General features: G+C 39.0%; 1 pseudogene; it reads left to right on the forward strand.

The window, feature by feature from the left end:
• The window catches only part of LOC107726221 (peroxisomal multifunctional enzyme type 2-like), a 12,734-nt pseudogene continuing 1,204 nt past the window's right edge, over nt 1-11,530 (forward strand).

Consider the following 11,530-nt stretch of genomic DNA (forward strand, 5'->3'; position numbering starts at 1 on the left):
ATGAACACGCGTACGACAGTTAACGGAAGTTATTCATGCATCATCTCCAGGATCTCTATGGAGTGAATTCGAGCCCGTCCACCTGAAGTATTTTTCCCATAGGGATAAAAAAAAAAAAAAAAGTTTTTAATGCATTAAAAGCCATGAAACCAACCAGCTACGAGGAGAATCACAACATTACACTTTACTTTAAGCGTTTATATACATAATGCATTATAAAAGTAGTTTTAATGCATTAATTATTCCTTGTAATGCATTGAATGTCCTCATGAATAATTGAAATCACGGTTATAATACTTATTTCAAGTATAATGGATTAAAACACGTGACAAACAAACCTTCAAATATTATAATGCTTACAATTGCATATGAAAAGATATAATGCATAACAACGTACATTATGAATAGCTTAATTATGCATTATACAGAAAGGCTTTACGTGAAGTGTTACCAAAACTTTGATTCGTAGCCAAAAAGTATGTGAAAATTGATGGCTTGGAAAAGAACTACAATCCCATGATGCACTGCGAATGACAATCAAATTGAAAATGATGGTAAAATATGAAACCATTCATTTGAAGTTGCTGATTGTATCAACATATTTATTGCATAATATGCATATAATATGCGTGACTCTCTGATTGGTGGAATTTTCTGTGCAGCATCATGGGTAATGTAGTTTTCAGCGGTTAAACATGATTATTTAAAAAATAAGTTTAATAATGAGAACAGATTTCACTGTGGAGAAAATTTAGTTTTTATTTCCGGAACGACGGTTGCGCTCTATGCTTTTGAATTTTAGCGCAAACATAATATTAAATGTGACCCTGGAGCACAAAAGCAGTGTTAAGTCGCTGGGGTATGTATATGTGCAGAAGGAATTTCTGTGTAAATACATCTTTAGATGAATGCATTAATTTCTGACAGAATGCTCAGTTTGTGGACTGAAGTGTGCGTGTTGTTTTTCAGATGTGGTGTTGAATAACGCTGGGTGAGTTGGTGATTGTGTTCAGTGGCTCTGTGAGTGCGCGGCGTGAGCTGTAATTCTGCTCTGGTGTTCAGTGAAGGATTCTGCGAGACCGATCGTTCGCTAGCACCAGTGATGTGGACTGGGGTATGTATGACGTCAGCCGGTCACAGCTGTCACTACAGATCTGATACTCAAGCCGCTGTGTTTCAGACCTGATTCAGCACGTGCACCTGAGGGGCTCCTTTCTCGTCACACGCGCCGCATGGAACCACATGAAGAACCAGAAGTTTGGGAGGTACGGCGGCTCAACTCACCATTCAATCTTCTCACAATTTTTTTTAACAAAATGAGATTGAAGACATTGTACAGTAAATGAAAAGTCGTTTTATTAGGCTATTGCTGCACGTTTATTTGTGAAATTGAAATATAACAAAACTAAATTGAGATTTTAAAACAAACCCCAAATCAAATAAGCAAGTTACACAAATAAAGCAATCTCTTAATATGAACAAACTAAGGCTTTGTCTGTGCTCTTTCCATTTAAAATGAGAGGAAACCACTGGATTTTAATCATGATCCAAACAAAGATGCTGCATACATGCAACATGAGCAGTTTTTAATCTAAATTAGATTGTATCATTTTGAAATTTGAAGCAAAAACAGAATGGTTTGACTTTAGTTTTATGAAACTATACATAAAACATATCTGAAGGAAACAGCAGACGAGCTGAATGAGACGCAGAGTCACTCTCTGCCAGCAGGTGGCGCTTATGAACAGCAATGATACAGTGTTTCCTTGGTTACCGCTGTAAACAAAGCAGAGCTACCACAGCAATGATACAGTGTTTCCTTGGTTACCGCTGTAAACAAAGCAGAGCTACCACAGCAATGATACAGTGTTTCCTTGGTTACCGCTGTAAACAAAGCAGCAGCTACCACAGCAATGATACAGTGTTTCCTTGGTTACCGCTGTAAACAAAGCAGAGCTACCACAGCAATGATACCGCGTTTCCTTGGTTACCGCTGTAAACAAAGCAGAGCTACCACAGCAATGATACAGCGTTTCCTTGGTTACCGCTGTAAACAAAGCAGAGCTACCACAGCAATGATACAGCGTTTCCTTGGTTACCGCTGTAACCAAAGCAGAGCTGCCACAGCAATGATACAGCGTTTCCTTGGTTACCGCTGTAAACAAAGCAGCGTTGCTCTTATGAACACTACTGTAATATGCATTGTTCAGAGGTAAGATGAAAAGAAAATACCACGTAAACATTTCTAAAGACAGTCAGTTCCCCTCAGACATACATTCATATAAACTCCTACTGCAATTGTATCGTGATTTGTTTAGCATCTCAACCGATTTGAATCATCACATATTTGAATCGAACTGGCTCGCGGTTAATCGTTACATCCCTAGGAGCGTCATGCCTCTCGTCTGTTCTCAGGGTCATCATGACGTCGTCCGCGGCGGGAATCTACGGGAACTTCGGCCAGGTGAACTACAGCGCGGCGAAGCTGGGTCTGCTGGGCCTCTCCAACACGCTAGCCATCGCAGGACAGAAGTACAACATCCACTGCAACACCATCGCTCCGACTCACCGAGACCGTCATGCCTCCAGGTTCTCGAGTCCTCACGCCTGAACCTGACTGTGAGTGAAGCTTCTCACCTCCAGACTGAAAGCCTGTGCTCTCTCAGATCTGGTGCAGTCGCTGAGGGCCGAGTTGGTGGCGCCGCTGGTGCTCTGGCTGTGTCATGAAGCGTGTCAGGAGAACGGAGGGCTGTTCGAGGTGTGTAGAGAACGCAAGGGTCATGGGTTCAGATGCATGAACGTGTACTGTATCTTGAATGCATTAATTGCAGTTTAGATAAAAGCGTCTAATGAATGCAGAATGCTCATCTGAAACTCATCAGCTGCTGTTTGTGTTTTTAGCTCGGCACTGGATGGATCAGCAAATGTAAGTCCTGCTCTGCTGAAACTGAGGATCTCTGTGGGAGAAGATCAGCATCCGCGGCGGAAATAGATCCATGACTCACTCTTACACACCCATTATAATTATATATGTATGTATATACACAAACTTATTATGTAGTGTTTAAGCATCAGCATTACTAGTCCTCATATGGATTTAATTATGGATCTCATATTAACATCTGGATTAGAGGTCAAAGGTAGGGCTGTTCGATTATGGCAAAAATCATAATCACGATTATTTTGGCCAATATGAGCCAATTCCAATTATGAGGGGGCCATATGACCAAAACTTTATACGAGTGATTTATTTAAAGATAGTGATGCATATCAAATATATATTTCCTGTAAATAAGGTTGCTATGACATCTACATTGTAGAGACCAGCGGAATTTCAAACAAACAAACAAAAAGTCCTCAAAAACAACTTTTTGTGTCTTATTAAAGCTACAAAAGTCCTTCACTCAAGAGCAGTGTGTGATTTTAAATGTGTCTTTTGTTGTTTGGTTAATATGAAGCACACAGTCGCAGCAGGAAAACAGCCCGCCGTCACTTTAAGAGCCGCAGTCAGTAAATCCAGTCAATTTTATTCTTCAAAAACATTCAGAGCAGCTTTATGGAAATTCATGATGTTGTTAATAATACTTAAAGGGATAGCTCACCCTAAAATTATAATTCTGTAATTATTCACTCGCTCTCATGTTGTTCCAAACCCGTAAGACCTTCGTTCATCTTCAGAACACAAATGAAGATATTTCTGATGAAATCCCAGAGCTTTCTGACCCCGCATAGACACAGAAGAGAAGAAATTGTTGAATAAAGTCCTTATTTTTGTTTTCTTTGCACACAGAAAGTATTCTCGTAGCTTCATAACATTACGGTTGAGCCACTGACGTCACATGGACTATTTTAATGATGTCTTCACTGCCTTTCTAAGCCTTGAACATTTAAGTTCCCTTGCTGTCTATGCAGGGTCAGAGAGCTCTGGGATTTCATCTGAAATATCTTCATTTGTGTTCTGAAGATGAACGAAGGTCTTACGGGTTTGGAATGACATGAGGGCGAGTAATTAATGACAGAATTTTCATTTTTGGGTGAACTGTCCCTTTAAATGCTTAATTCGCCACATGCAGCAGTTTAGAGCCGGATGAAAGTTTACATAATATGAACAAAATCAGGTGATCAGATCACATCACGTGACTGTCTGTCACAGCAAATGTCAACATAAACCAGAAAGCCTGCTGACAGACTCTTCCCACAGAAGAAGATATGATATCAGTGTGTGAAAAACCCTACAGCGCTTTATACAGCACAGACTGATGCAAAGCAGCTTCACAATGTTGCAGATTTCATCAACTATGAGATGACCCCTCAAGCAGAAATTCCGCGAGATAATCGTGTCGTTGTTCGGCAACAGTGTTAATGTTCTAAAAGGCATCAAATATTAAACAAATTCAACTTCAGCTGTAAATCAGAAGATGATCAGTTCAGTTCAGTAAGAGTCAGTGTTCACCAGTTATTACTGTAAGTGTATTTCTGTGTATATGGGGTTTGAGTGATCGGATCACACTCGTCATGTGATTTCTGTGATCTGATCACTGGAGATGTGTGTTGACAGTGCGCTGGGAGAGGAGTCCGGGCCGAACCGTGCGGCAGAAGAACAAGAGCATGACGCCGGAGGCTGTACGAGACGCTTGGACCGAGATCTGTGACTTCACTGACGCCAGCATCCAGGGTAAACCTCACACTCACTCTAGCAGCTATCACAGCTCATGAGAAGATCCAGAGCTAATCACCTTACTCACGGTGTTGATGAAGAGCCTCTGCAGACGCTGGTGGAGGTTCTGTCCAGAGTGGAAGATGAACCTGGAATCAGAGCCAATCCGACCGGAGCGACCACCGGCACAAACCCTGTGAGAACATCATCAACACACTTCTTCCTCACTATTACTCTCTCGTTTCCAGTACACATATATAAACATCCTTAAATGTGACCCTGGAGCACAAAACCAGTCATAAGGGTCAATTTTTCTAAATTAAGATGTATACATCAGCTGAAAGCTGAATAAATAATCTTTCCATTGATGTATGGTTTGTTAGGAGAGGACAATATTTGGCTGAGATACAACTATTTGAAAATCTGGAATCTGAGGGTGCAAAAAAAATTTTTGGCATAAAAGAAAAATGTATAATTTTGACCCATACAATGTATTGTTGGCTATTGCTACAAATATACCCCAGCGACTTAACACTGCTTTTGTGCTGCAGGGTCACAAATCAAGATACACTTGAGATGCTAAGATCACTTAAGATATTTGAGGAATAGTTCAGCCATAAATGAAAATGTGCTCACCTTCAGTTCATCCCAGATCAGGATGAGTTTGTGTCTTCATCAGGTTTGTAGAAATGTAGCATTGCATCAGTGTTTCAGCAGTGAATGGGTGCCGTCAGAATGAGAGCTGATAAAAACATCACAATAATCCACAAGTAATCCACAGCACTCCAGTCCATCAGTTAACATCTGGAGAAGACAAAAGCTGAAACTAATCCAGCATTAAGACGTTTTTAACTAAAATATGAGTCCATAATCCATGTGTCAAAGCAACTGAACAGCATTAATTAGGAAAATAGTGTGTCAATAATGCATAATGACAATAGTAAACACTCATTTTTCAGTTAAAGGCAGTTCATCATTGAATTCAGTGATGTCTTCATTCAGCTCAGTTCATAGTATCATAGTATCTGTGCAATCAAGGCGACGATATCGCTGGAAATGAAGTGTCCCCAACTAAGCAAGCCAGAGGCGACAGCGGCAAGGAACCAAAACTCCATCGGTGACAGAATGGAGAAAAAACCTTGGGAGAAACCAGGCTCAGTCGGGGGGCCAGTTCTCCTCTGGCCAGACCAAACCAGCAGTTCAATTTCAGTCACATTGTGCAGAGGACTCATCTGGTTCCTGTGGTCTTGTCCTGGTGGTCGTCTGAGACAAGGTCTTTACAGGGGAATAACATCTGTATCTGGGGCTCATCTAGTTGTCCTGGTCTCCGCTGTCTTTCAGGGCTGTAGAGGTCCTCTCTAGGTGCTGATCCACCATCTGGTCTGAATACGTACTGGATCCGGGTGACTGCAGTGACCATCTGATCTGGATACAGACTGGATCTGGTGGGTTGTTTCAGGGTTGGCATCATCTGAGGTCCTCTGAGGGGTTGGCATCATCTCTTCTCAGGTGTTCTGGATCCAGACTGAAGCTTGTGTAAATCCTAGTTACCACGGGATATCAATCCCGTGGCAAAAACAGAGAAACAAATAGGGACATAATTAGCGTAGCTGCTGTTTAAATGTAACTGAGGTTTAAATACTGGTGAACTTCTAGCACAGCGTCAAACTGGTATCAAGCCAATCTCAGACCTATGCGAGAGACATATATTCAACTGTGCTACGTCAAAATTCATATTTCATGTTACAGCCACATTGCAATTAATCATGGTCAGGTCATTTCATGGACATTTTATTCCCAAAGTATTCAGAAAACTTTAATAAATTAATAAATCTTATACAGCAACTGTAACAACTGACTTGTTTTGAATGTTTTAATTCTGACATAAAACCAGAACAATAAAAACATTTAACAATGCATAAAGCTTTACACCTTGAACATGTACAAAGTTATGGGGTCCTGTTATAAACAAAACAAAACATGTAGTAATGATGCATGACTTAAAAAGCTGTTGAAACTGTCAAGAAGAATGGGTTGCAACATGGCTGTTTTGAAAGAGTTCCAGTTCCAGATGAAGCTTCTAGATTCACATCAGCTCATAACTTGAGGCAGGGGATGAAGTCTCAGTCTCCTCAGAATCAGAATGAGCTTTATTGCCAGGTATGTTTACACATACAAGGAATTTGTTTTCGTGACAGAAGCTTCCACAGTGTAACAGAATGACAGTGACAGAACAAAAAACACAGATAATAAAAAATCAGGAATGGTCATCCTGCTGGACGGTGAGTTACAGACCAGCTTACACCAGTTTAACTAATGAGAGTCACATGATCGACATCAAGAGTTCAGGCTTGGTGAGATTTTTCTGAAAGAAGTCTCTTCTGCTCATCAGAGGTGCATTTATTTGATCAAAAGTACTGTATAAATAGTGAAATATTTTTAGAATCTAAAACAGCTGTTTTCTATGTGAATCTCTGTTAAACTGTAATGTATTTCTGTGATGCGCAGCTGTATTTTCAGCATCATTACTCCAGTCTTCAGTGTCACATGATCTTCAGAAATCAGTATAATATTCTGCTCGAGAAACATTTCTGATTATTATCAATGTTGAAAACATTATTTTTGTGGAAACTGTGATACATTGTATTTAATTTCAGGATTCACAGATGAACAGAAAGTTCAAAAGAACAGCGTTTATTTGAAATGGAAATCTTCTGTAACATTATAAATGTCTTTACTCTCACTTTTGATCAATTGAACGCGTCCTCGATTAATAAAAGTGTTCATTTCCTAAAATAATACTGATGGCAAACTGTAGTGTGTATTTCTGTATTTGTATTTTTTTAGTTCAGACGTACAGCGAGCGAGAGCTGGTGTGTTATAATCAGTTCTCGGTGTTCGTCGTTGGCGCTGGAGGATTCGGAGGGAAGCGGGCGTCCCAGAAGGCTGTGGTGAATCACAAAAACCATTGAACATCTTCAGCTGGACTGAGTCACAAACAGTCATTAATGATGGGTTACTGTTTCAGGACACGGCTCCTCTTCCAGACAGAGCTCCAGACGCTGTGATTGTAGATCAGACATCTAGAGATCACGTTCTGAAGCAGTTCGCAGGAAATGATGTGTCCAGGTTCAAGTCCATCAAGGTAAAGCAGCAGCGACACCGAGACGAGACACGATTTGACTTTAATCACTAGGCTGTCAATTTAATGTGTTCATTTGGATGCAATTAAGACTGACTGCGTGATAGTCTATTAGAATTCAAGATATGAGCGCAGAATATAAATCACCCTCTTATGTTTATATCATATGATATAGTTTAGCAATATCACACCAGCAAGAGAGCTGTTTCTCCACAATATCTGCACCACTGCAAATGTGATAGTGATTTATACAACAGTTCAGTAAACAGAAAGTTCATATTGTTACATTTTAGATTTTGTCAATATTGCCTGTTTTTGCTCAATTTCGCAAACTAAAATAGTTTCAATCAAAACCACAGCAGAACATAGCCAACACACAGCGGTGATTCGTTACTGAATGAATCCATGGTTTTGAATGAATCAAGTAAGTCAATGATTCAGTGACTCATTTATAAAGACAGTCACTTGCTTCGTTTCTGAATGAATCAGCCATTTGAACGAATCGATTGAGTCAATGATTCATTTATAAATAGTCACTTGCTTCATTTCTGAAAGAATCGGTTGAATGAATGATTCAATGAGTCACTCATTAAGACAGTGACTTGCCTCTATTAGTTTGATGTTTTGAGTATCATTTCACTTTAAAAAAAATATTTTCATATTTCAATATTAATTCAAAAAAGCTTTATTGTCCTTACTTATGCAAAAAATATTTCTCTCTAAAGTAACTTTTTGTAATGTCTATTCAGTGCGCTTTTCTCACTGAACACAAAGACTTTAAATGAACACATGATGGTGTGTGAAATTGATGGGTGATTAATTTGCACATGATGTAATGAATTAGATTAGAAGTTGTACTGGCTTGACAGCCCGATTAATAACCCTGATGTGTGTTTCAGGTGCGTTTCGTGAAGCCTGTGTATCCGGGACAGTCTCTGCAGACGGAGATGTGGAAGGAAGCGAACAGGATTCACCTCCAGTGTAAGGCCAGCAAGCGTTCGCTCTCCCAGAATGCCCCGGGGCACAGTTCTGTCCTGTTTGTGAATGCGGTAGCCAGCGGCTCTGAAGGCATTGCAGTACAAACATCTCCACATCACGTTGTGTCCTGCTCCTTTAGACCTGCAGAGGATGTTCTTTTTCATGCTATTCATGTCATCGCATTGGATTAAAGCATACTGGCTTTGCTTACATTTGTGCTTACATAATCTGAGCTCGTGCACCTCAGTTTTTGAATGAAAAAACTCATTTGTGCATGATTTTGGCAATATTCACTCAAAAACTGAGGAGCGTAAAATCAACCAGCTCCAAAAAGAAACACAAAACCACTGCTAAATGTGTCCCTGCAGCACAAAAGCAGTGTTAAGTCGCTGGGGTATATTTGTAGCAATAGCCAACAATATATTGTATGGGTCAAAATTATACATTTTTCTTTTACAATCTAGCAGCACAGATGAGTTCAGACGTGCGTTTGTTGGGCGTGAAATAATAATTTCATTAAACTGACTATAGTTTCTGCTTTCATGTTCGTTTTTGTTAAAGTTTTAGTCATTTTGTTATGTGTTTTAGTATTTTTATTAGTTTTTGTTGTTTTTAAATATCTATATTAGTGATTAGATTTTATTTTAGTTGTTTAGTTTAGTTTATTTAAGTTTAACGAAATGAAAATGAGAAACGTTGCCTTGGAAACTAGCACATTTTGTGTTTTATTTTATTTCAAGTAACAAAAATTTTTTTTATGGTTTTAGTTTTAACTTTAATAACCCTGTCTGACCCTAAGTATTTTATTTTTCTGAAAAATTGATCAAAATGAAGTGAGTTTATGCTTAAAACCTGACGATGAGTTCAGCAAAATAAGCTCATTTTGAATGAAGTAGATTTTTCTGAGCCCACTGGCAGATGTTTATTCTTGTTTTAATGATAAACTCACTTCATTTTGATCAATATTTCAGAAAACAAGACATTTTGCTTCTGAAGTAAATGTATCTTGATTTAAGACCACTCTTAATTGTAATTTAGAAAGCATTGTCTGTAAAGCTGCTTTGAAACAGTATTTATCATGAAAAGTGATTTGAATTGAATGTTTGGATATTCGTACTGGAGTTAAGATATTCTTTTTTTTTTTTTTTATTGTATACAAATTTTTTTTTTTGATGAGTTTATGCTTAAAACAAGAAAAAAAAAGCGTCGGGGGGGTCAGAAAAATCAACTTAATTTAAAGGGAAAACAAGATTATTTCTCTGACCGCACTGACAGATATTTGTTCATGTTTTAAGCATAGATTCACTTCAGTTTTTCAGTAAACAAGGCATTTTCAGGGATTAAAGTGTTCCGTCAGTTCATAAAGAGAGTCACTTGATTCATTCCTGAATGAATCAGCCGTTCGAACGAATCAATTGAATGAATGATTCAGTGATAAAATCAGTGACTTGTCGCCACCTGCTGGCGGATTTAGTTTCATTTTTAGCGTTTTTATTTATTTTTTCCTTAATAAGAAGTAGAATAAGACAAATAAGTTACAAATCAAATGAAATTAGTATTAATAAATTAATTTATACTACAGAGGTGGCACAGAAGACCACAAAAGTGGCTTGTCGGTACATTTCCAGACGTTTAATGAGGCTCAGAGGTCGCATGAGGGCAATTAAATTAATGTTTTAAATATAAAATGTTGAATACAGAAATATTAAATGATTTAAATAACTGAAATTATAGGCTAAAAATGAAACTAAATCCGCCAGCAGGTGGCGACAAGTCACTGATTTTATCACTGAATCATTCATTCAATTGATTCGTTCGAACGGCTGAATCATTCAGGAATGAATCTTTATGGACTGACGGAACACTTCAATCCCTGCATTTTGCTTCTCAAGTAAGTGTGTTGATTTAAGCATCTTCAGACGTTTGCATCAGACAGAGATGATGTGTTTGTGACTGTACTGTCTCTCAGCCGTGGATCTGAAGACGGGCCGAGGATCTGTGCACAGAGGAGCCGGCGGCGCTAAAGCAGACGTGATCTTCACCGTCGCAGACGAGGACTTCATGCAGCTGCTGACGGGCAAACTGAACCCTCAGAAGGTGCTGCGTCTCTCACACGAGCGTCGGGCTTCAGCCCTGTTATTCACACTCCTCCTGCTCGGTGTTTGTCCCGCAGGAGTTTTTCTCCGGCAAGCTGAAAGTCAAAGGGAACATCACGTTGAGCCAGAAGCTGGAGGCCGTGCTGAAGGACTACGCCAAACTCTGAAGACCCTTGATCGTGAAGGAGTCACACATCTAGCTGCATTAATCATTCGTTTCCAATAATGCTCAATGCACTGATGCTTACAACAAAAGACCACATGATCGTTAATAAAAACCCAGCAAAGAAATAAAGATCTTGCATTGAGTCATTTATTTTCTCGTTACAGTCATGTACATTACAGATCTCTTCATACTCATTATAAAATTAGATTCATTTGTGTGTATATTATTCACATTTGAGAGGTTAAAGGGCAGAATCCTTACATCATTATATCAGCAGTGATCTGGGTGAAGAAACAATCATTCAACTTCATTCAAAGGGGAAACATGATTTTTGTTCTTGTTTTAAGCTGAATTCACTTCAAGTCATTTCATTCGTTCAGTCTTGATTTGAGGATGTTTACTGAGAAATCCTGAGGAAGAGCATCATTTTCTGCAGTGAAGAAGAACATGGAAATCGTTCGACGGCAGATAAAAGCAGCGTAAAAAATAAA

This window comes from Sinocyclocheilus rhinocerous, unplaced genomic scaffold (assembly GCF_001515625.1).
Source record: "Sinocyclocheilus rhinocerous isolate Xijiao unplaced genomic scaffold, SAMN03320098_v1.1 scaffold2531, whole genome shotgun sequence".
Lineage (NCBI taxonomy): Eukaryota > Metazoa > Chordata > Actinopteri > Cypriniformes > Cyprinidae > Sinocyclocheilus > Sinocyclocheilus rhinocerous.